The following is a 21523-nucleotide window of genomic DNA, read 5'->3' on the forward strand; positions in this document are numbered from 1 at the left end:
CATGCATTGGAGAAGGAAATGGCAACCCACTCCAGTGTTCTTGCCTGGAGAATCACAGGGACGGGTGGGCTGCCGTCTCTGGGGTCGCACAGAGTCGGACACGACTGAAGCGACTTAGCAGCAGTCCTTTAATAGTCCAGTTCTGTCGCTCGTGAAGATGGTTCCTGCCTTGGCTGCTGGGGCTGAGCACAGCTCAGAGGATTCTCTTTCCATACAACCAGAGCAGATGCTTCATCTGTTTGCATTTCACACTGCCTGTTCCAAGGTGGCCTTGGTACTTGTATGATTAGTTGGGGCGTTCCCCTCATATACCAATGGGCTTCCCTGGTGGCTCAGTGGTAAAGAATCAACCTGCCAATGCAGGAGATGCTTCAATTCCAGGGTCGGGAAGATCCCCTAGGATAGGAAGTGGCAACTCAGTCCAGTGTTTTTGCCTGGAAAATTCCATGGACAGAGGAGCTTGGTGGGCTACAGTCCATGGGGTTGCAAAGAGTCGGACACAACTGAGCACGCACACACACTTCAGATCCCAATACCTGGCTTCATCGTGGGTATCCTGTCTAGACCCAGAAGTCCTACACTCCAGACACCACTCTCCATGCCTGTGTTCATTTGCTGCACTAGGCAGGAAGTTTCCATTGCATTCTCGCCATCACTCAACTTCCTATGGACTCTCAAAGGAGGCTTTATTATCCTTACTACAGCTGAGGAAACAGGCCCATCAGCTGTAACTACCCCAAGGTCCTCGCAGACCTGAGATTGGAACCCAGGGCTGACTGGCCTCAGGGTTGGTGCTCTTTAATGTCAGAGTGTGGGCAACTGGACATTCAAACAGACAGGTCCTGGTGGCATTTCTCTTGCTTTCTGTGTGAATCTGCTTCATCTGCTCTCCAGAGCCTGTGGTTATTCAAAGACAGAGCACAGTGCCCCAAAACACCCATGGACATCTATTTATGTCACTGAGTCACTGTTAAGACAAATCAAATTGGCAGCTTTTATTCAAAACCTCAGACTTACAGACTGGACTCCCAGAGTAACTGGGTCTGCAGATCTCGTACCAGTGATATGAATGGGTCTGAAAGGAAAAGTAACTGCCTTTAAGGGGCCTGATGACAGAAGTGCCCAGAGTTGGGGTCTAAGGTGTGTGTGGCTGGCAGGAGGGACCCATCGCACCAGCCCCATGGCATGCTTTTTGGCATGGGGGAGGGGGCAGGTGTGGGTACTTGTTCCCTCTGGGCAAGGGCTCAGAGTGAATTGTATTCCATACTGTCATTGTTAATAAATTCAAACAGTATTTAATATTGAAGCAGGTATGTGGAGATCATCCCCACAGAAACCCACAGGAGAAGAAACCCTGACCTGTGGGAACAGGAAGGTGTCCCCAGACCCCAGGAGGCCCTGGAATTCAATGCACATCTCTTAACCTCCCCCATAGGAAGAGCACAAAACAACAATTCAATTGCTTGAAAGATCAAACACTGGTCTCTTTCTATATTACAGTGGTCAGATAAATAAGAAAGTAGAGTAAAATCTCACAGGTATGGAATAGTTTGAACCCACATACATGTTGTAAGCAATGAAAGTGAAAGTGAAGTCACTCAGTCGTGTCCGACTCTTTGCAACCCCATGGACTGTTGCCCACCAGGCTCCTCCATCCATGGGATTCTCCAGGCAAGAATACTGGAGTGGGTTGCCATTTCCTTCTCCAGGGGATCTTCCCAACCCAGGGATCGAACCCAGGTCTCCCGCATTGTGGGCAGACGCTTTAACCTCTGAGCCACCGGGGAAGCCCCATGGGACCTATGTAAGCAATGGGACCAGCCCAAATGAGTGAAAAGTCTAAGTTACTGAATAATTTTTAAATGCACTTAGGACACTCTCCATGAGTGCTTGGTGAATGTGCCAGTGAGTGGATTGGTGGAGAAGTAGGTATATGGATGGATGGATGAATGGATGGATGGTAGTTAACACATGCCACACTTTTTCTGTTCTCTGTTCTAAGTGTTCTATATTTATAAGTTCATTCAATTCTAAAGTGATCCTATGAGATAAATAGCGTTAATATCCTCATTTTAAACTTGAGGTCATATAGCTGTCAGATGGCTGAGTCAGGATCTGAATATAAACAGTCTGGCTCTAGAGTCCTAGTTCTTAACCTGGAGAATTCATGAATACATGTCTTAATAAATGTTTGAATATCATTTTATTATACCAGTAGTACACTGCTAAAGTGTTTGAAGTATGTTTCTATAATTACATCTGATGCCTTAAAATGAGTAAACAAGTCCAGTGCCATCGTTTCACGGAGGGGAAACTGAGGCCCAGGGAAGGATCTAAGCTCCAGCCCCGCAGCAGCCAGGACCCATCCGAGGCGGGAACTCGGACCTCTTTATGACATGTCCAGCTTCTCACTTTCCAGTGCATCACTGGTCGAGTGCTCCTTTGTAAACTCGTCTCTCTAATCCATGTCCAGATTCCCTTAAAGTTTTCACAACAGAGGAGCCCAAGCTGACAATTTATATCAGGTTTCCCCCCCCCCCCCCGCCCCCCCCCCCCCCCCCCCCCCCCCCCCCCCGCCCCCGGGCAGATGGTATCCCTGAAGCCCTTCCCAGCGGAGGTTTCATGGTGACTGAGATGTTCTTGCTCTAAGAGCCCAGCCTTTGCTGTTCACTGAAGCTAGAACTGACTTCCAGAAGGACCGGAGGCCCTGCGGGTTGCTTCTAGATGGACTTAGTTTTTCTTTTTCTGATTAGCCCATTCAAAGCGGATGGGAATAGGAATGGTGCCAGGAAAATCCAGGCAGAGTGATGCATGTACAATTCCTGCCAGCAGGCGGCAGCAGAGCCCAGGGGTTTCAAATGCCCCCCAGTGGAGGCTGGCTGTCTACTAGCAATGAATAACCTCAGGCAAGTCACACGCCTCTCTTTCCCCGTCTGCACAATGGGCATGACAATAACACCTATCTCCTGAGGTTACTCTGAGGCTCAAATGAAATTAAACACATAAAGCACTTAATAATAGTGTGCATAGTAAACAGCCAATAAATGTTAAGTATTCTTTAATCATCACAATCATCATTCTCTGTTAGAACAAATGCTAAAGGATTATCCACATTGATCAGTTGTTCTAGAGCTTTGTTTTATTGAAAACAGATGAAAAGGTCACCAGCTGAGGTCTTAGAGACCTTTTAGTTACCCAAAGATCGTTTATAATTAACCTTTAAGATGGGATTGTACTTATAAAGGTACCAGAAGTTAGGGCTGAAATAGATTGGCCCTAGTGGTAAAGAACCCGCCTGTGCGCCACATGAGAGAGACTTAAGAGACACAGGTTTGACTCCTGGGTCGGGAAGATCCCCTGGAGAAGAAAATGGCAACCCACTCCAGTATTCTTGCCTTCAGAATCCCATGGACAGAGGAGCCTGGTGGGCTGCAGTCCATGAGGTGGCAAAGAGTCAGACACAACTGAAGTGAAGCAAGCAATATAAATTTATTTATTTACTTATTTAATTTATTTTTGGTTGCACTGGGTCTTTGTCGCTGTGAAGGCTTTTCTCATTGCGGCGAGCAGGGTCTACTCTTCAGTGTGGTGCATGGGCTCTCATTGCTGTGGCTTCTCTTGTTGTGGAGCACAGGTCAGTAGTTATGGAGCAGGGGCTTAGTTGCTCAGCAACTTGTGGGATCTTCCCAGATCAGAGATCAAACCCATGTCTCCTGCACTGAAAGCCAGATTCTTTACCACTGAGCTCCCAGAGGCACACAGGGCTGAAATAGATTTTGAGAAAGGAGGTGACTTGCCGGAGGTCCATCGTCTATTAGTCCTAGAGCTTTAAGAACCTCACCTTGTATCAGAAGACAAGAGTTCTAGGTTCAGCACAGCCACCTTTGGCCTTGCTGGACCTGCTGTGGGCTCCAGCAACCACAGACAGCCTTGTGGTATGACACTGAAAAAAAATTCATTTTGGATTACTTGGCATTTTGCCAACCTTAAACAAAAGATTTATTGATTAAAGTATTACTTAACAACTGTATGTCCCTAAAGTAGCTTCAGATTCATCAACATGCTTTTTCTCCTTAAGTCATGAACACATAGACATTGAGTTCCCCATACATTCCAAGAAAAGTGTTTGGTGAAAATCTCAAACAGAATATGATGCTATCTTTCCTGGCCATGACCCTCCTGTTACTTTCTTGAGATCCACCCTTGTCTTCCAGCTGTGCCTGAGCTGAAGCTCCTCTGCGGGGCAGATTTCCTCAAGACCTTCCAGACCCCCAACCTCTGGAAAGACACACACATCCAGGAAATAGTGGAGAAGTTTGGCTTGGTGTGTGTGACCCGAGCAGGGCATGACCCCAAGGGATATGTCTCGGACTCGCCCATCCTGCAGAGATACCAGGACAAGATCCACCTGGCCAGGGAGCCGGTGCAGAACGAGATCAGCGCCACATACGTCAGGTGGGCCCTGAGCCAGGGGCAGAGCGTGAAGTACCTGCTCCCAGATGCTGTCATCTCCTACATCAGGGAACACAACCTTTACCTCAGGGATGCCAGCCCGGGGAGTAATGAAGGCTTGCCAACCTAGGAAGGGCCAGCCCCTTCTTTTCCAACCAGCTCGTCCTGAAGACAGGGCACTTACGGTCTTTGTTTTCTGAAATCTTTCCATTTTGCATTTGGTTTGTTTCAACAATGATTTTGCTTCTGTGGCATCTTCTGTCCCAGGAAGAGATACCTTCTTCAGAGAGGAGCAAAGGTCTGCATTACAAGGATGGACATTTATCATCAAGGTTAAAGTGGCGTGATAGCGCATCAGGATTAGACAAAAGCTCTCAGAACCTCTGGTGGAAGAGGCCTCCTTGCTTTGTAAATGGTAGTTATGGCAAGAACACAGAAGGCGGTTCTGCACATGGCAGGAGTCCCTGAGGGTCAGATCAGAATTGCCCACAAAGCCTTTTTTAACTGGGACCAGGTGCAACCTGTGGGCCTTGATTGGAGAGATTTGACAGGATGCTAATTACCAAACAGTGGGCTTTGTCAAGGCCTTGTTTCAACAAAACAACACTCATGGAGGCCTACATTCGGGAGCAGTGCTTTGTTGATTGACACTGAATCTCCTTTTACGAGCTGTTGTCTGCCTGCCTCCTGGTCATTGGTAAAATTTAAACCAAAATCTTTCTAAGTAGTGATCCTCAAACAGTATTTTTGATACAGTATACATATATATATTTTTAACACAGCTATTCTATTATATAAATGCCAGGGTTCCTGATTTCCAGGTTTCTAAAAAAGAACTGAGTTAAAACAGATGCCTTGACTGTTTGAGAGAATCTTTTTGAATGTTTTATGATGGCCTGCCTGTTTGAATATCGGCAAAGGGATAAATAATAAATTGACATCAAAAAGTACTAATGAAAAGTTTCTCTTTTTCTTTCTTTGTTATATTATTAATGCCTGATATAGCAGCTGTTGCTTTTCTTTTTAGCTACTCCATAAAATTTGTTACTGTTCCAGTCCAACTGGCATGAATTTAAAAGTTTCTAGTCCCAGGTACCAGAGAAGGCGATGGCACCCCACTCCAGTACTCTTGCCTGGAAAATCCCATGGACGGAGGGGCCTGGTGGGCTGCAGTCCATGGGGTCGCTAGGAGTCGGACACGACTGAGCGACTTCACTTTCACTTTTCACTTTCATGCACTGGAGAAGGAAATGGCAACCCGCTCCAGTGTTCTTGCCTGGAGAATCCCAGGCACGGGGGAGCCTGGTGGGCTGCCATCTATGGGGTCGCACAGAGTCAGACACGACTGAAGCGACTTAGCAGCAGCAGCAGCAGTCGCAGGTACCAGCCGTGGAGGAAGCAATTGCTTTCCAAGCGAAAGGTTCTCTAAGCTCTGGGTCAATGGCTCTCTTCAGGTGAGCCCTGGAAAATGCCCCCAGGAGCCCGGTGTAGGTCCAGGATTTGTCCTTCCACTCCTGATTAGGAGGAGATTTTGATTGGCCAAACCCTGTTTGAGTTGACTCTTTCCACTTGCTGACTGAATGCATTTAGAATTACTTCTCCCAGACTTTGCCCTAGTTCATCCTTGTTACACATTTAATCGTGCAGAAGCACAGAGTTGGTGGGAAGAATCTGGTATCTCTGTCGTCCTCCTCTGTCGTCTCCTTCTCCTCCTGCCTTCAGTCTTTCCCAGCATCAGGGTCTTTTCCAATGAGTTGACTCATTGGAAATATATCCCAGTGTCTGCAGGTGTGTCAGGATGGACATGAGTGAAGTTGGGAATCAGGGTTCCCTGTGAGGAGAGTGGAGTGGGGGGAGCCCTCACATGGGAGTCTCCAGACTTCTGTCCCTGTGACCTCTAAGCTGCTGACTTTTCCCCACTCTGATGAGCTATGCCCTCAGAGTCTCCCTAAGGACTCTGCTAATTCAAGGGAATAAGAATCAAATAGTCTTGCCCCAAAGCTGGCACAGCAAGCTGTGTTATGTAAACTAGCTCCCTTCTCCACGCTGGGCCTCAGTTTCCCAGTCTCTAAAATGGGGAAGTTTGGTTAGACATCCTCTACATTCTCTTCCAGCTGATTTTCTAAGACTCTGAGTGCCTCTGACTTCAACCTCTCCACCCTTATTTGGGTCCAATACACTTCTAGCCCAACTGGACACTCCCCAAGGGCAGGGGCCTTTGTATTCTTTGTGCTGTATCCTAAGTGCCAAGAAATTTGCTACTACAAGTGTGCTTGTAGGCCCAGAGTTCGCATCCCCGGGGAACTGACTAGAAAGACAGACTCTCAGGCTCCAGCCCACATCTCCTGACTCACTCTGTATTTGAATAAGGTTCCCAGAGCATTCAATGCACTGGCCTAGAGTTGTCGTTCAGTCACCAAATCATGTCTGACTCTTTGCAACCCCATGGACTACAGCACGCCAGGCCTCCGTCTCCATCTCCTGGAGTTTACCCAAGTTCATGTCCATTTAATCAGTGATGCCATCCAACCATCTCCTCCTCTGTCATCCCCTTCTCCTCCTGCCTTCAATCTTTCCCAGCATCAGGGTCTTTTCCAATGAGTTGACTCTTCGTATCAGGTGGCCAAAGTATTGGAGCTTCAGCACCAGTCCTTCCAATGAGTGTTCAGGCTTGATTTCCTTTAGGATTGACTGGTGTGATCTCCTTGCCGTCCAAAGGATTCTCAAGAGTCTTCTCCAGCACCACAATTCGAAAGCATCAATTCTTTGGCATTCAGCCTTCTTTACAGTCAGACTCTCACATCTGTATACATGACTACTGATAAGACCATAGCCTTGACTATACAGACCTTTGTTGGCAAAATGATATCTTTGCTTTTTAATACACTATTTAGGTTTGTCATACCTTTCCTGCCAAGAAGCAATTGTCTTCTAATTTCTTGGCAGCAGCCACCATCTGCATTGATTTTAGAGCCCAAGAAGAGGAAATCTGTCACTGCTTCCACCTTTTCCCCTTCTATTTGCCATGAAGGATGGGACCAGATGCCATGATCTTAGTTTTTTTAATGCTGAGTCTTAAGCCGGCTTTTTTACTCTCTTCTTTCACCCTCATCAAGAGGTTCTTCAGTTCCTCTTCACTTTCTGCCATTAGAGTGGTATAAAAATTATTCGTTTCGTTTTGAATAAACTGTATGTATAGCTGAAACTGCATCACATTTACTCTGGTAAATTGCCCCTACTGTTCTGTGTGGAGTACAGAAGGCAAAGGAGGGAAAAGAGAAAAACAGCAGACAGCTGTATCCAGAAAAGGTGATGGAGAGGGAGCCTGTGGGTTTGAGGCAGGGCTTTTCACCTTGGGCATTACTGGCATTCTGTACCAGGGAATTCTTCACTGGGAGGGGCTATCCTGTGCCTTGTAGAATGCTTAGCAATATCCCTGCCTCAGTTCAGTAGCTGGTAATAATATCTGCCCATTGTAACCAAGATAATCACCAGACCCGCTAGTTTAAGACTATGGCTTAGAGTGGGAGGGGGATGTTTATGAGATGGGGTCTCTGCTTCCCAAGAGAGAAGATTAGGAAATGGCAGCTGAGTATCTTACAAAGGTCTAGTTTGGGGGTAGGGGGATCCCTACCAGTCATGAAGTCATGTTTATTCTGGGGGACACAGTGCTGTTGACAATAAGAATCAGAAGCCACATCCTTGACTCAGAGGCACCCCACCTTCAGTCTCCCTCTAATCCCAGTGCCCAGAGTAGTTTTCTCTTCCTTGTTTCACAGGCCGAGTCTTCCAACATACCCTGTACCCTCAGTCCTGATGTTCAGGGCCTGGCGAATGGAGACTCCCAATGAGTGGGAGCTAACAGCTCTATGATTATAATTATTCAAATTTCAAGGTTCATTTATTCAAATCGCATTTATTGAGGACCTTGCCTGTGCTAGGCACTAGACTAAACACTAGGAGAAATGATGTGAGCAAATGGACATGGTCTCGCCCCTCGAGAAGCTTACAGACCATTGTATGGATGGGAATCAAGCATTTCCATGACGAAACATGATTTCATACCATCTTGAGGGCTCCAGTGGGCAAATCCACCATGTACTCTGCCAGCCAGAGGCAGCAGGTTCCCTGTGAAGTAAGGAAGCTTAAGCAGCTCCTTGTTTGCCTGGAGGGATCTTCATTATGTAGGTATCTTATTTCACATTCAAACTTTTTATTCTTTTTCTGGAAAGGGGCCTTCAAGATTGTACAAAGTTTAGGCCCCATAAGACACCAGGGATTCACCCTGATGACAGAGTATAGACAGCAGAGAAGAGAGGATGGATTTGAGACCTGAAAGACAAATCCCTGAGACTTGGGGATGGGTGGAGGCAACTGACTTTCAGGCGGAATGAACAGCACACACAAAGGCCGTGTGGCAAGAGAGGGCCAAATAGACAACACGACAAGCTAGATTCATCAGTACTCCTTAAGAAGAGGCTGAGTGTTACAGCGTGCATCTGATGGTAGGCATCTTGGCATGCCAGCATCGGCCTCCCTGACCAGCCTCCCTGTGGGCTCGGGGGCACTAGGCCCAACTAGGCTGGAGAAGACCTCCTGTCTGATTCATGGTCATACCTTGTGGCTCCCACCAGGCAAAGCATTCATTCCTTAGCCTTTACATATTTGTGGTTGTTTAGTAGCTATCATGTCTGACTCTTTTGTAACCCCATGGACTGTAGCCTGCCAGGCTCCTCTGTCCACAGGATTTCCCAGGAAAGAACAGTGCAGTGGGTTGCCATTTCCTTCTCCAGGGGGATCTTCCTGACCCAAGGATCAAAGCCACATCTCCTGTATTGCAATCAGATTCTTTACCACTGAGCCACCAGGGAAGTCCACCTTTATATATATTGTCCCTAAAATAAAACATCACAAAAGATCTACTATATATATACATGCATATATATATACATATATATATAATGGATATATATCTACATATAGTATGTATATGTATATATATCTACATACTATATATGTAGATATATATCTATATATTGTTAGATATATATGGAATTGTTATAGAATTTAGAATATTTTAGAATTGTTAAGATAATCCCCAATAGACATACATCTACCATATATGTGTGTGTGTGTGTGTGTATATATATATATATATATATATATATAGTATCCGGAGAAGGCAATGGCACCCCACTCCAGTACTCTTGCCTGGAAAATCCCATGGACGGAGGAGCCTGGTGGGCTACAGTCCATGGGGTCGCTAAGAGTCGGACACGACTGAGCGACTTCACTTTCACTTTTCACTTTCATGCATTGGAGAAGGAAATGGCAACCCACTCCAGTGTTCTTGCCTGGAGAATCCCAGGGACAGGGGAGCCTGATGGGCCGCCGTCTATGGGGTCGCACAGAGTCGGACACGACTGAAGCGACTTAGCAGCAGCAGCAGCATATATAGTATCAAGTATACATACATTATATTTCTGCACTCTCACTTGTCTCATTGATTCACATAGCCTCCCTTTTTTTAGTATCAGAAGAGAAAATAGGTGTCACTGCTGTGCTCCTGATTTATCGCACTGACACTGACCTGCATGCCCGATTTCACATTCTCCTCCATTCCCTCAGGCCGTCTTTGCATCTCGTTTGCCAGGGTGTTTTGTTTATTCGGCGAGAACAGATAAAACAGTGGTTTGGGCTCCTGGGTAAATAGAATTTCCAGCCTTAAATAAAGGTTCTCCTGTGCTAGTGTATGCTGCCCAAGTGAGCGCAGCTCTGTATCCTGGCCTGAGGAAAAGATTTTTCATTTATAATCCTGTCTGTGTCACTTGGGACAGAATGATGTGAAATCCCATTTTAAACAGATAGCGCTCCGGATTTGCAAGGCACACATGGTAATTGAGTTAATACATGAATATGAATTTCTTCTCCCCAGCCTCACACTTTCTATGCTAACAGTGTTTCTGCCTTTGCTTTTTGCAAGGGTCTCAATGCATAGACCATGTTCCATTTCGGTCATGTTATTTTCTTGGACCACAGCTCTGCATGTTAGATATACATATGTGTGTGATCTTAATCAGTCATAATGCACCTAGGCACAGACCTCAGAATATTTTAGAATTGTTAAGATAATCCCCAGAAGGCCTGTTTGTGGCACTAGAAGGGACCCTAAAGTTAATCTGGTAGGTCCCACCTTTCCCAAATTATCAGAACACTGAAATCCCAGTGTTCTGTATCGCTATTAGAAACAGTAGTACCGTGTTTCTTTGGGGAGCCCTACCTCTCTTTCTCCTGCTGGAAATCCATTATGAGCATTTGCATGCCTTGTCAGTCTTACTTTCTGTACATGCCTCATATGCAGCCTCTTTTCTCCATCTATCCTGTCCCCTCTCAAGCCAGACTCTCCATTATCTCTTACCTGGCCCACTACTACTCCCAGCCCCTGCAGTCCCTTCTCTATACTGGGGCCAGAGCAGTCATGTATGTGTACAAAACTGGGTATATTCCTCCCCTGCCCATATTCCTTCCAAGGAACACCAGGAGACTCCAATAGAAGCCACAGACTTGAAGAACATGTTTACAAAATGTAGATCTAATAAATGACTGGTGTCTAGTATGTAATGTTAGTCTTTCAGTCATGTCTACCTCTTTGCGACCCCATGGACTGTATCCCACCAGACTCCACTGTCCATGGAATTCTCCAGGCAAGAATACTGGAATGGGTTGCTGTTCTCTTCTCCAGGGGATCTTCCTGAACCAGGAATCGAAGTTGGGTCTCCTGCATTACAGGCAGATTCTTTATCATCTGAGCCACCAGGGAAGTCCCTTAGTATATGTAAGAAACTATAAAAAACAAGACTAAAAACCTAATTAAAACCCAAAGATTTGACTAGTCATGTTCAGGAGAGGGTTAACCTAGCAGGCCTGATGCAGCTCTACAGAAGGCTGGCCCTTGGCTGGCATCTGAGAAATTGGCTTTTGGAATATTGCCTACATGTCTAACTGATAAGGCTGTTTTGTCTGCCTGGGGCACTGGACCAGCTTGCCTAGACTGTTTTTACAAGCAGTGTGATTTGTAGTGAACACCTGCCTTCCTTCTAGGAGTTTGGAATGTCAGTAATCACTGCTGGTCGTGCAGGCAGAGTGCCTCCATCACCAGCCTGTGCAAATAAAAAAAAACAAAACCCTGGATTCTGAGTCTCAGGCAGCCTCCGCTGCAGAAACGGTACACAGTGTTGCTGCATTTCGCCGCTGGAGAAAAAGCATGTTCTGTGCATGTTCTTCCCAGGAGGCAAAACTTTGGATGTCTTCGCCTGGGCTCCTCCATACTCCTCCCGATGTGTTTTTTCCCCTGGCCGGCCCTGCTGTGTGTCCCCTCACTGTAGTGACTCATTGCCAAGACAGGTAACTGCCTCTGAGTCCTGCGAATCCTTCAAGCAGGTCACCAAACATGGAATCCTAGAAACAAGGACACTTCACCAAAGACGATGCAGGAATGACAAACAAGCACAGGAAGAGATGCTCAGCCTCGTCAGTCTTTAGAGAACCACGGTGAGCTGCCATCCGCCACCCGCGGGAGTGGTTAGAACCAACTGAGCAACCCTAGGTGTCCATGCAAGGGGGATGAAACCATGTGTCCACTCACACTTGTATGTAAATGTTTATTCACTAGAGCCAAAAACTGGGGAGATTCAGATGTCCATCAACTGGTGCTTGAAAAAACAAATGTGTTGCATCCATGTAGTGGAATACCATTAGCAATTACAAGGAGAAAAACTAGGGATGGACACCTGCAACAAGGTGAATGAATCTCCGAGCCAGGCATATGGAATGACATATTGTATGATTCCATCAATATGAAATCTCTAGGAGAGGCAAAACTCTAGAGGCGGAAGGCAGACCAGTGGCTGCCCAAGGGTAGGCATGGGGATTGACCATAAGTGGACACAAGGGAACTTAGGGAGTAATAGATACATTCTAATTTAGATTGTGGTGATGATTGCACCAGTATATAAAGTTACCAAAGCCCATCAGCTGTACACATAAAATAGAGTTTGTGGTATTTAAATTACACCTCAATAAAGGTGTCTTTAAAAAGTCCTCCTGAGGGCTCCCCTGGTGGTGCAGTGGGTGAGAATCCTTCAGCCAATGCAGGAGACTCAGGTTCAATCCCAGATCCAGGAAGATCCCACATGCCATGGAGCAACTAAGCCCTGTGTGCCCCAACTATTAAGCCTGTACTCTAGAGCCCGGGAGCCGCAACTGCTGAAGCCCAAGGGCGTAGAGCCTGTACTCAGCAACACAAGAGCCCACCACAACGAGAGGCCCAAGCACCACAGCTAGAGAGTGGTCCCCGCTCACCACAACTAGAGAAAAGCCCACAAGGCAACGAAGATTCAGTGCAACGGAAAATAAATAAAATTGTTTTTTTTTTAATCCTTCTGAGCTTCCATTACATGCTTTTGGAGTAGAGACCTGGCTTCTCCCAGGGTTGGCCTCCTCCTCCCCCTAGTCCTCCCCCGACCCACCCCAGCCCCCAGCCCTTTCACCCTCTGTTCCAGCCTAGGGCTTCTTTCAGTTTCTCACACACTTCTCTGAGTCTCGATTAAGCCAGACCTGCCCACTGGACTCCCAGCCCCCTGCCTTCCTCTTTGGTGAGAGAATTTCATCACTCTTGAAATGACTGATTCAATAACAACATCAAGTTCCCTGAAAGCAAGGATTTGCCTTGATCATTGTGCTTTTTCTCCAGTATGACTCCTGACTTATAGTAAGGACTCAGTAAATATTGCATAAAAATAATACCTGAATAAGGATCTTAATAGCTCCAAGAAGCTCATGATAAACACACCTGTCTGTATAAATCAGTGTTTTTGAAGCATGTTTGCACTCAGAATCCTTTCTATACGCACACACTTAACGGTATGAGGAACATAGAACTCAAAGTGTAATTTACAAAGTTCTTATCTAAAGTTTTTTTCCCTAGCTTTTTGCTGCAATAGACATCCTTGTATATAAACCCTTACAAGCTAGTGTTCTTGTGGCATAGATTCCAGGAGTGGTACTGCTGGGTCAAATGGTATGTGTACTTTTTATTCTAATCAATGTTACCAGATTGATTTTTTTAAGTACATTGAATTTTTTTTAAAAAAAATAGAATCTCATAAAGCAGCTGAAATTTCATTTCCTTATTCCTTTGCAGGGAGTCACCTTCATTATCTTTCATACACACCACTGCAATACCCATCTCTTTATTCCAACAGATAATCTGTGTGGAAGAGTTTCAGGGACTCTCGCACCTTTTAGAGAGCAATTTGCTGCACACTGTTCCTGGTGTTTGCTGGGTGCCTCTGTCAAGGACTCTTTTTTCTTTTTGGTACACAGGAGCTCCTCAAACTCACCCAAACAACAGAGGCGGGAGCACAGGTGTCATCAGGATGTCAGGAATGGAAGAGCCCATGGACAGGACATATATACCAGTTCATGAGAAACTGGAGAGAAGAACTTCCCTGGTGGTCCAGTGGTTAAGAATCCACCTTCCAATGCAGGGGATGTGGGTGGGGAAACTAAGATACCATTTATCACAGGGCAACTAAGCCTGGTCACCTCATGAACACCCAGCAGAGCCAAAACAAAACAAAGAAACTGGAGAGAAAGAAGAAATTGATGTTCCCCACCTTCCCTTTTCCTCCCTCCTCCTCCCCTACTTCCTCATCTCCCTCCCCTTCTGCCCCCACTACTAACTGCTATGGTCCTCAGCCACTGCTCATCCTCCAGCAGCTGGCACACCTGTACCCACGGGACCCTCCACCTTAAGCCCTGTCTCAGTGTCACAGTTCTAGATTCCCTGACTCGCTGGCCCCGGGTGGACTTATCTACCTGGTCTATGCGGCAGTGACATTTCTACAAGGGTGGAAGGTGGGCAGGCAGGAAAGAAGTGAAGGACACTTCCCACTTTCGGGTAAGCACCCACAAAATTGCAGAGTAACCTAGCATCTGTGTATATGCCTCTTGCTCCTGTCCTGCTGCAGGTGGTGCTGCTAGGAAATGTGCTCCTGGGGGGAGAAGGGGAGGGAGGGCAGGATGACAATCAGATGTCAGTCTCTCCTTCTCCACTCTTCCTTATGCTGTGGGCAGACGGACCAGACCCCAGGATGGGTTGGGCAGAAGCTAGAGGGAGTCCCCCCCAGGGCCCACAGGCATGTGCTTGAGTAGCCATGGGTCTGGGAGGATCAGGGAGGGCAGAGTACAATGGCTACAGCTGGATCGTGAGCCGGTCCCCTCAGCGAGATCCTGCAGAGGGGGCAGGGATTTCCTCCTCGAGGCTGCGTGGACTACAGGACACGGAGGGTCAAGCCAGGTGTGGGTCCCCATGCTCCACAGCAGCCAGAAGCCATGTCTAGACCCTCACAGCCTCACTGGGAGTCCTAACTTGGCCAAAACTCAACAGGCTTCTTGGAAGAAGGATGGCAAGTTGGTACAAACGGATGTTTGCAAGGTGAGTGTGGATTTCCCTGGCATCTCAAGATGTTAGGTCACCAGAGACCTGTCTTTCCCAACCTCTGCTCTAACGTCCCTCTCTCTTCTCTGGGGAGAGCCTCTACTCAGTGATGCTACAGCCCCAGCCACCCCAGGTGCCCCTGTTTCTGTGGCTGTCTCCCTGACTTGACTGCACCCTGAGAGTGTTACTGAGTCCAACTTGTACAACTCTCCCCATGACAGGCCAATAAATTGAGAGATGAGTCTTTGAGGCAAGGAATAGCAACTTTATTCAGAAAGCCAGCAGACTGAGAAGATGGCAGACTAGTGTCCCAAAGAATTGTCTTTGCTGAGTTAGAACTCAGGCTTCTTTTACACTAAAAGAGGAGGGGGTAAACTCCTGGTTTGGGAATGTATTCATTTCTTCCTACAGCCAGGTGGGCCTGGTCAGGATGTTTCTTGTGACCCAAACAAAGGTATTTTAGCTTAATCCTCATTACCTGGGAGGCAGGGTTCCCAGAGATGGACCATTATGTATAATAAGCTTACAGGCAACTTCCCTTTAGTGATTAGCTTGTATTCAAAGCAGTGGAATGTAAAGGTTAGAGTAAAAGCAGATCCAATATGGGGTCAGACTTGTTCTCCTCCTTGTAAAGAGGAGGGGCTCGGTGTCTCACTGTGCCCAGACCAAGCCCCCCACGGGTGGACATCAGATGGTCTGGTGAAGGCCTGCCACCTACTCTCCTTCCTAATGGCACCCTCATTTTCTTTTAAGGACTTATCTTCCTCACTGGATTCAGCCTGGTGAGCACACCCAGATGTTCACTCCCTGCAATTTAAATCTAGAACACAATGACCACTAGAAACGGCCAGAATAGGTTTATCCTGTGGCCAGTTCCAATACAGGGTCTCATTTGTTTTTCCTATTTTTCTCTCCAAACATGATTGTGTCCTTGGTAATCCTTCCACTGTATTTCCTCATTTTTTAAAAGCTCCAGAATCTGTTTCTGTTGCTTGTAACTGGGGACCGCAGAAGAGGAGGAGGAGGGAAGGTGGAAGGGAGGGAGGGAGGAAAACTAACTCAAACACCCAGTGAGTGAATAAGACCAGACCACAGTCTAGCTGGAAAGCCTGCCATCAGCAGGGCAGCCACGGACAGGGCAATGGTGGCTGCGGTGAGCAACACTGTCTTCCTGGAACAGCCAGGCCAAGCCTGCACAGTCACATCTGTGGTACCACTGGGCCAGCCACGGAGATGATTTCAGACAGTTCTCTTAGCTTCTCACAAATGATGTCGGGCTCACGGGGTCCTCCCATCATGGCACTACAGACACCTACAGAGATCTGCTAGTAGATACAGGAAAGCCTAGGGCCCCGCCATCAGGCTCCCCAGGCTCTTAGGAGAGCCGCATATCCAGAGTAGCCCCAGCATTATCTAGTACAGAGTTGGGGTGAAGGGGAGGGGCCAGGACAACTGAGCAGTAAAGAAGCTAGGGATCATTTTTATTCTATTACAGATATTTTCTAATTTTCCTTGTTATGGCTTCTTAAATATATCCCTCACTTAAAAGCAGACATTTAATTTCCAAATACATGGGATTTTTTTAAGTATCTTTGATATTAATTTTTCATCTTGATATTTCTCATTTAAATGCTTTCTTCTCTGCAATCACCCTCTGTGTTTTTTCAGTCTTCTAACTTTATTGAGGCTTTCAATAGCTAAGTCAAAGCTTTCTCTTGTTAAATGTCATACTGCACTTGAAAATACGTGGGTTATTTTCAAATATCTTTTGATCTCTAACATAATTCCATGGTAATAAGAGAACAGACTCTATGACTTCAACACCTTTAGACCATGACATTTCTGTACGTGGTCTTTTGTCTCTGGATATGTTCCAGTGACTCCTAGTTTATAGTCTATATAGGAACTTAAATAGAATTTGTATCCTACTGTTGTGTGAAAATTGTAAATCTCAATGATGTTGAATTGGTTCATAATGCTTTTCAGGTCTACTATATTTTCCTACTTCTCTGTACATTCATTCTATTAATTTTTGAGAGTTTGGTATTGAAGCACCAACTAAAAATCTTAACATATCTACTTGAAACAAGCAATTGTAATATATAATGGAACAATATGTAACTTTGTTCTGTATTTTTCAAGTCTCCTTGAAATAATAAATGTATTATCGTATTTTCATAATTTAATAAATAAAAAATAAAGATTTTTTTAAATTGGTAAGAAAAAAAAAAGATGCCAGGGGTCATGTCTTCAAAATGCCAGGGGCATAAGCATCATCTGGAGAGCCTGATAAAAGTACCCTTTTCTGGGCTTATCCAGACTGTGATTCAGTGAGCTGAAACAAACCCAGGGATCTAAGTTTTAACAAAACCCCAGGAGCCTGAGGCAAGCGGTCTCTCTGGAAGATGCTATCTAAGACTCAATCAGGTGAAGGAAGAAGGCATGCAGATGGGTGTGTCCTGTCCAGCATGCAGCTTGGCCGATCCTCTGTAGAGCTTTTAGAAGATGGACAGTATCTGTCCTTCGCCCCCTCCCAAGGCAGCTCCTCCTAAACTGTCTTTCCATTGTGCTGCTGTCACACGGGCGTCAAAGACATTCAACATCCTCCCATCACCTCATGGGGAAAGGCTGACGTCTCAGTTAGCATCTGAGCCTCCAGGTCCAGTCATTCTCTTTCACTCCCGCCTGTTCTCTGCATGGCCATCCACGAACCCTCTCCTCTGCATGGCTGGAGATCCTCTCTGTCTGTAATCAACCACGGTTTCCTGCTCCCCAGCGTCTGTGCGAGCCCTCTCCCTAACCTAGGATGCGCTTCCTGCTTCTCTAAGCCTCTCTGATCACCACTCATCCTGGTGACCCTCTCAAACTCCACCTTCTAAAAGCCCTCGCTCCCCACCCTGGTCCCCGGGGACCTCCCTTCTTCCAAGTTCATGGTAGGGTCACTTTGTGTCAGGTGACTGAAACTGACAAAGGGTTTCCTGTCCCTCTGAATCAGAGGAAGGTCAGAGGGTCAATGAGGAGAACTCCATTCTGACTGTCTGACCTGGAAAGACTGGAGTGGACTGGCAGTGGCTGTGGGGGGCAGATTTGTAGACCCACTCTGAGCTGGACTGGGAGGGTCTCCAGCCCATGCACAGGTTCTCAGTGGCGCACTGGGCATCTCAGTTCAATCCTAAGCCCAAAGTTGACCAACTGTGCTCCTGTTTTACCCCTCTCCCACTCCCCCCACACCCAAACCTCCTGCCTCTCCCCAGTCTTCTCTCCTGCAAGCTGCAGTCCACCCACCTGCCCTCAGATCCAGTGTCATTCTCATCCAGAGGCCCAAACATAACTAAGGCCACCTTAGTTCCTCAGGTGGATCCCAAACAGACAGAAAGAACTAACTGGAACTGGTGTGAACCCAACAAAGATGGAAGCCACCTCCCCCACCCCCCGCCCCTTCTCTCCAAGGACAGAGCACAGAGAAATCACTCTGCAGAGTAGCAATAACAGAAAAGGATGCTGGCTTTGGGATCACACGGAACTGGGTTAGCATCATGACTTTTTTTAACCTAAAACGATGTGGCCTGCACCTTTCATCTCTCCAACTCTGTTGTTTATAAGAGAGTGATAAGAAAACACCTACCCCATTGTGTGTCTCAGGATAAAGTTAGATAGTGTTTTTCTCTTGTTTGTCACATGAGCTTCAGACAGTGGCTGGCATCATCTTCCATCATCTTCATCAGGCATGTTGGAGACGAAGTATTTGAGCTGTCCCTGAAGCTTCTCACCATCAATCGTCACACTACCACATCTCCTCTGGGGTGGCTCCACATCCAGTCCCTGCTCCGCCAAGAAAAACAAAGGCAAGTGCCTTGGCCAGGACCCCAGGAGCCTAAGTGCAAAGAGAATTCCTCTCAGTGGAAAGAGGCAAGATTTTGACTATGCTGTTCCCTCGCATCCTTGTATCAGTGAGCCTTGGCTGTGAAAGAAAAAAAAAATCACTCTAAGTCTCAGCGGCTTAAAACAAGAACCATTTATGATTTCTCATGAGTCCAGCAGTTAGCTGGGTGCTTCTAGGCCAAGATCAATTGATCTTGGCTGGCCTTAATTAAAGGTTTTGTTCCAAAAGGCTTCTGGAGGCCTCACTCAGAACTGGTATGACATCACTCCTGCCACAAAGCCTACTGGTCAGAGCAAGTCATGAGGCCAGTCTCTCCATAAGAAGAATGACCAAGTATTGTACATTACAGACATGTCTGCAATCAACCACAGGCCTCAAGCTTTTCTCTGCATCCCTTATAGTTCCTGATTATGGCTTGAAGTGAAAAAACTCTGTTATAAAATAAAGATGGGTGGACGGTTGGGAGGATGGACAGAGGGTAGCTGGGTGGATGGGCGCCACTGTGTATGAGTGGGTAGATGGGTGAATGGGTAGATGCAAGATGCATTCAGTGGTGAAGTGTGACAGGGTGAGTGAATGGAGGTGGTTTGCATGGATGGTGGGCAGAAGCCTCGCATCCTACTCTCATCCTTAGAGTCAAGGGGCATGGTCACACAGGAACAAGACCACGCTTCCATCCTACATCCCTTGCAATCTCCTGGTGGGCAAATGAGTCATCTTGCTGCACACGGCACTGCACCAGAATCTCTGTTGCTCCTGGGCAGGCTGGCCACGCCCAGGGCCTGTTACCATGACTGTGCGTCTCTCCTTTCCCTCATGATGACACCCCTTAAACTTCTCAATGCTCCCATTTCCTACAAGATAGAAGCCAAGTAACTTGCTGCAGCATCGAAGACTCCCCATGGCCTGGCCCCACTTGTCTGCCCAACGTTTTCTTCTGCTATGGCAGACCATGCCTTCCCTCTCCCACCTGCTCCCCCCTAGTCATTGCTGTAGCCACATGATGCTCCCCCACTTCCCTTGAAGACGCCAAGCTTTCCTACACCTCCCTGATTTGGTATGTGCTGTTCCCTCTGGGAAGTGATCCCTTTGCCCTCAGTCAAGGGGACGTTTGCTTGCTTGTCCTCTAAGACTTCATCCCTGTGCTCCACCACCATCTTGTCCTTGAGGGCATCTTGTACAAGCCTCCACTTGTTACATTTCTGTCTCCCCCCTGGACTTACCTTCCTTGGGGCAGTGGGTCTGGCTCATGGCAGTGTCCTCAGCATATGGCCCAGTTCCAGGAGCCTAGAAGGTACCTGGTGTTTGTGAAAGGATCCATCCCTTGCAGCTTTGACATGTTCCCCCTGCCCTGTTCTCTCAGCAAGTGCCCACTGTGTGTCCAGTTCCTGACCAGGTGTTGGACTAGCCACAAAGCACTGATAGTCTCATGGAGGGAGCGAAAGCAGGCATACACACATGTGCGCAATGATCTCCCAGAAATCAAAGCTCTGTCCACCAGAGGCAGCATGACACCAACACCTCTGGGAGAGCTCAGGGTGCCCAGAATTCATGGAAGAGATCACAGTGAAATTGGGACATGGGGACTTTGATGAGTGAGGAAGAGAAGAAGGCTTTGGGGGTCAAGGATGTGCATGAGTGAGGCTTGGCTGGGAAAACACATAAGAGCAAGCCACCAGCCCAAGAAGGTGACTCAAGGGGAAACAAATATAGCACTGGGAAAAAATGCTGAGGTCAGATGGTCAAGGGCCTTGAATGACAAGGACAAGAAGGAAGCTAGAATTTATTGAGGGTGAGAAGGCCAGGTTCCTCAAAACTATCCTGTGAGGTAAAGGTTCAGAGACATTAAGCGACTTACTCAAGATAATACAGCTAGGAAATGGTAGGCCTGGGATTCAAAACCAGTCTGACTCTAAAATCCACCTCCTCAAAGCTAAAAACAGAGCAATCCCACTGCTGGGCATATATTCAGAGAAAACCTGGTTCAAAAGGATACATGCAGCCCAATGCTCATTGCAACACTGTTACGATAGCCAAGACATGGAAGCAACCTAAATATCCATCGAGAGAAGAGTAGATAAAGATGTGGTACATACATAAAATGGAATATTACTCAGCCATAAAAATAATGCCATTTGCAGCAACATGGATGAACCTAAAGATGATCATACTAAGTAAAGTAAGTCAGACAGAGAAAGACAATTATATGATATCCCTTATATGTGGAGTCTAAAAAGTATGATACAAATGAATTTATTTACAAAACAGAATCAGACTCACATAGGAAACAAACTTATGGTTACCAAAGGGGAAAGGTGGGAGGCAGGGGAGGGATAAATTGGGAGTTTGGACTGACATATACACACCACTGTATGTAAAATATATAATCAATGAGGACCTACTGTATAACACAGGGAACCCTGCTCAATATTCTGTAATAACATAAATGGAAAAAAAATTTAAAGAATAGATATATGTGAACCTGAACCACTTTCCTGTACACCTGAAGCTAACACAATATATTAATCAACTACACTATAATATAAAATAAAAATTGTTTTAAAATAAAATAATACCCATCTCTTCATTCCATTGGACTGTTTATCAGTCAGGAGGCAGAGGGCAAGGTGTAGCAGGAAGGGAGGTCATGGATGAGATGGGTCTTTACAAATATTATGATAATGCTA

At 46.5% G+C, this 21523-nt stretch overlaps 1 long non-coding RNA gene and 1 pseudogene across 1 annotated transcript; one reads left to right on the forward strand and one right to left on the reverse strand.

Moving 5' to 3' along the window:
• LOC102401361 overlaps positions 1–21523 on the forward strand; it is a 170823-nt pseudogene that overhangs the window by 115922 nt on the left and 33378 nt on the right.
• Positions 3686–4776, reverse strand: LOC123466051. The gene is made up of 3 exons (XR_006641310.1): positions 4637–4776; positions 3842–3943; positions 3686–3764 (listed from the first exon to the last, which is right to left on the reverse strand). It is a non-coding gene; the product is annotated as an uncharacterized LOC123466051 (long non-coding RNA).

This window comes from Bubalus bubalis, chromosome 1 (assembly GCF_019923935.1).
Source record: "Bubalus bubalis isolate 160015118507 breed Murrah chromosome 1, NDDB_SH_1, whole genome shotgun sequence".
In the NCBI taxonomy this organism is placed as follows: domain Eukaryota; kingdom Metazoa; phylum Chordata; class Mammalia; order Artiodactyla; family Bovidae; genus Bubalus; species Bubalus bubalis.